Genomic DNA, 4,764 nt, shown 5'->3' on the forward strand with positions numbered 1-4,764 from the left:
GGTGCAAGTGGTTTTGTTCCTGCCGGGAAATGCAGCTTGTGCATGCAGTAGGCTGCAAATTGAGTGATCCCTGCTCTTTCAAACTCAAGTTTCTGCCCTCCTTCCCTGAATTCACACGTATACTTGGGCCTTTCTTCTATCTATGAATGTGTAAAACGTGTATCATCTGCTCTAAGAAGCAGAAAAAAGTGTATATGAAACCATGATGTTGTATACAAAGTTCACGGACCTCTGAAGAGTTTTTCTGATCATTGCTCACCGTTCTGGCCACCCAGTTCACCGTAAGCAAATATGCAGGCAGTTCTGCCACTCACGTGCTCTGGATGGAATTCATCGCGTCCTTATGGAGTTTGCTACGAGTCTGTCCTTCGTGACCAGGAGACCGACGGTTTGGATGACATGTGCGATCCACACAGCAGTGAAAACTTCTGCTAAGCTCTGTTTCATTCTGTTCCTGTTACCTGGCTACTCTTTGCTTCCATGTCTGTCTGTTACCTGGCTACTCTTTGGTTCCATGTCCATCCTTCATTCTTCTCTTTGTCTCTTCCTTTCACAGTCGTCTGTTTCTGTGGGTCACTTAAGACATCCTTTCCAGGAAATGACGGAAACCTCTAGTCTGTAGATGCCAAATTAGTGGATGGGGGGAGGCTATACCAGGGAAAAGATCTCTCAATATGGGTCAGTTTCTTATAGAATTATAGAATAATTAGGGTTAGAAAGCACCTTTAAAGGCCATCTAGTCCAACTCCCCTGCAAGGATCAGGGACATCTCCAACTAGATTAGGTTGCTCAGAGCCCTGTCCAAACTGGCCTTGAATGTTTCCAGGGATGGGGCATCAACCACCTCTCTGGGCAACGCGTCTCAGTGTTTCACCACCCTAATTTTAAAAAAATTATGCTCTGATGTAACCCTCCACAGCTGGCAGCTGCTGCGGACAAGATGTTAGGCCTTTGGGCTGAGCTGCTGTTGTGTTTATATGTGAGGGCAAACAGGGCTTGCATTCTAAATCCCCTTCTAAGCTTATTTTACCTCATGCCTTAGATGAACATCAACTGTGCGTTGTTCATAAAAACAGGCGATACTGCATCATGAGAAAATGTGAATCTTACTGTATATAGTACACTATGAAGATAGGAAAAAAAAGGCTTAAATATTCTTTTCTCTTCCATATTCTCTCATCATTCCTTCTTTCTCTCCCCTTAGGCACGCTACCAACCCCAAGAAGCTACACTAACTGGAACTATTTGCAGCTGGAACCAGAAAAACTAAAGATGAACAATTTGCTGCACCAAAGTGAGAGGAGAGTTGTAAGAACACTGCTGTAAGCAGTTCTGCCTAGTCCCTACTAAAGTAAATAGGAATTTTGTATCCAAACCAGATGGTCATTTTTCTCCCCAGGATGCCTTAATGTACAGGTCTTACGCTATCCTCATTCTTTCTGTTAGAAAGGTACGCCTGTGGATCACCTTTTATCAAAGGCAAAAAATTTGAAATAACATGGGCTTTAGATGATGTGGTGTCTGCAGTAGCACAAGAACGGACTGTGTGGCCCAAAAAGTCCTTTCCAGTCCTGGGTGTCTGCTGCAAGCTCATACACAGATGAGGTAGCTTTTCAGGCTTTTGGGGAATGCAGATGACTGCTCACCGATCGCCCGAACTAGCCTGGGGTAAAAGCTATTCAGCGACATGCAGGGGATTTAGAGTCCATTCCTATGAGACCTGTGGAGGGCAGGTACTGTAGTGCAGTAAATGGGGGATCCAGTTGTGTTGTTTTGGTTTTCTATCTTAATTTTGCGTTGTTCCCTGGGGTAGCAAGGGATGGAAATATGAGGCCTACTAGGACAAGGTAGAAGGTGGTCCTGATAGCTCAACAGTTGTCATATAAATAGCTGGATGGTGTCAGTGTGTTCAATAACACTAAAGCAGGATCTTCATTGGTTCACAAGGGAAAGAGAATCCTGAAAATACAAATTCTGAATTTGCATTGAATGCCTAAGCCAAACGAGCCTTATGGAGGATGCGCTTTCTGCATAAACTTGGTTACAAGTCTTGGATTCTAAATGTATGAACTGTGTTTTTCATTCTGCCTCCCTTCCCCAGATTTCTTCAAGATGACAAGTAGTCCAGAGAAGACTGGAGAGCACTCTGTACTTATAGAATGTAAGACAAAAATACATTCACAAGGATGCGCAGCCAGCAAGTGGATGTGTCACAGAAGCTAAGGCTTTCATTAAAAGTATCCATTGCTGGCCTCTTCATCTCGTTCTTATTACTGACAAGTTTGTTGGTTTGGGAGGTTTTTTTTGATCAGTTTGTCAGATGATATGAGAAAGGAGTTTTTACTTTACTATTCAGAAAGAATTCCTTGAAGTCATCAGCAGTCTTCTCATTTTCTAAGTTTGATCTTACTAATTTCAGTCACATGTCCCACAAGCATTACACTTCCCTTGTCATTTAGGGATTCTTGCTCACTGCAGGTCGTCATTCCACAAGCAACACCCTGTCGTTTATATTGTACTCTCCAGCCAAGATCGAGCAGACATTTCCTTTAGAAAAGAAGTAAGCAAGGAATGTGGCACAGGGGGCTTACATATTGTGAAGAATCTTGTATTTTTAATGTTACTGGGAGGGAAAAGATGTCATATTTAGAAACTGGTTCCCAGCTCACACGTGTAATTTGATTCATTTTGGAAATAAAAGCAGATGAAAATCTGAGTCTCTGAAGATTTAAATCTTGCCAGTCTGAAAGAAAGCTAGATTGTTCTAATGGGTCAGCAGGCAGGCTGTCTGCACAATTCATTCATTCATTTACTGCTGAAGTAATGTGCTACTTCAGTTCCAAGATTAAACAACTGGTGGTGATAACTTCTTGTCAGGGATCGTGTCAGTATGTCAAGCCTTGTGTACGACACAGGAAAGCTTGTAGTCGAAATTGAGCAGGTGAGCCAGAGTTCAACAGGCTGCAAATAAGGATAATCAAGTCAGTAAAAAATGAGAATTGCCATTTCCAAAACAAACGTACTGTGTTGATACTTAGTCACCTAGACAGGTAGTGACATTTTCCAAAGTGCTCCATGATAAGCATTTATTTTTTAGTCAATGAGAACTGCAGGTGCCTGGCACTTAAGCTTTGACTGTCCAAATGTGAGCCTCTGATTGAATTCCTGGTTTGAAATCTTGGGACCTGAATGACCTGGATGATGGACTAATGCAAGAGCATTACCGCCGGACTTGGGTACAGACTAGCAAATTACTTTGAAATGTCTATTAGAAATTCATTGTTCTTTATTAAATGTGATTTTGTTCGTGGTTTAGGAGAAATGAAAAGACGGTTATTTGCCACACAAGGGAAAAATTCTAAGCATAGAGAGCAAAGAAAGTAAGGCAGAATGAGGGAAGCAAAGAAGGATATTTGGGCAAAGTAGCATGGAAAAAAGTATGCATAATGGAAGGAATGGTAGTGGTAAATGTACACTGGACAGGAGGCTGGGAACGCTGAACCTGACAAAGGGGCCAGTAAGAACATTCAAAGTTGATACTGATAGAATCAGTAATTTATTTCTCTACAGATGCCTTGGAAATAAACTGAATTATATTGTTCTTAAATAGAAATTAAGAACAATGTGTCTGTTGTTACACACTTTGTAGTTTTTTTCCTGTATTGTACATTGAAGAGGAAAAGAAATAGGTGATCAGTTACAAGGTCTGCCTGTTCCGTTAAAATCTAGAGCCTTAGGAAGCAAGCTGGCAGGAGAGCAAGTTATTCTCCTTAAAATCTGAAATTAAATATATCAAGCATTTTCTTTTATATTTACTCATATTGCATAATACTTTTACTTCTCTCAGCATAACACACAATTTACTCAGCTTGCATCTTGCTGATTTCTCCGTATTTTTGTAATGAAGGTCTGTGCTGCCACAAGTCTGTCAACAAGTGGAAGCAACTGTTTCTCTTGACCAAGTTAAATCGAGTTTGGTGTATTTTTTTCTTTTAATATACACTATTAGAGCAATCTTGCCAGGCTCCAGATCACTTTTATTCTTTGGAATCCCTCTCTTTGCTTATATTTAAATATCATCAAAGTGATACTGCCGTACTGCCAGCATAGTAATTTGTCTCACCACAGCCAGGGTCTTGCCATTACAGAGTATTAGAAAAAAGACCCCTTTCCAGTGCTGCTTTGTCACTGTGGAGTAGAAATTTCACCAAGTAATTATGCAGGGAGTGGATATTTGGGAAAGATTAGTTTGCTTATAAAACTGGTTTAGAGAAATAACAGTAACCATGTGGTGACAGTGCCATTTTTTTTTTTTACCCAGATCTGCACACTAAAACACACAAATCTTTTGTGCTTTATTGATTTTGTTAAAGCAATTTATCAAGTCAATAAATCTTGAGTAAAGAAATCTTCCAAACTTGCTTCTGTTAGAGACAGCCGACTTGGGCATTTTATGGAATAGTTCCATCAGTTACTTTTTGCTAGATAAGGACATTACCCTGGTGTCATGGCTATTTTGCAAGCCTGTAATTGCCTTCTATGACCCTGAAATTTCTCCTGCCATTTTAGGAGGACAGGATGTTTTTATTCCTTTTCCCATGACTGCAATGTGGTGCTGCTAGCACTAGTGGCTGCTGTATTTTGCCCTAGAAACAACTGTTTCACTTGTGCATGGGCTAGACTTTTTTTTTTTTTTTTTTTTAAATAATACATGAAAATTAAGGCATTGATCCTACCAACAGGGTAAATTACTCAAAGTTTTTC

The sequence above is a fragment of the Chlamydotis macqueenii genome, chromosome 1 (genome assembly GCF_036417535.1).
Source record: "Chlamydotis macqueenii isolate bChlMac1 chromosome 1, bChlMac1.mat, whole genome shotgun sequence".
NCBI lineage: Eukaryota > Metazoa > Chordata > Aves > Otidiformes > Otididae > Chlamydotis > Chlamydotis macqueenii.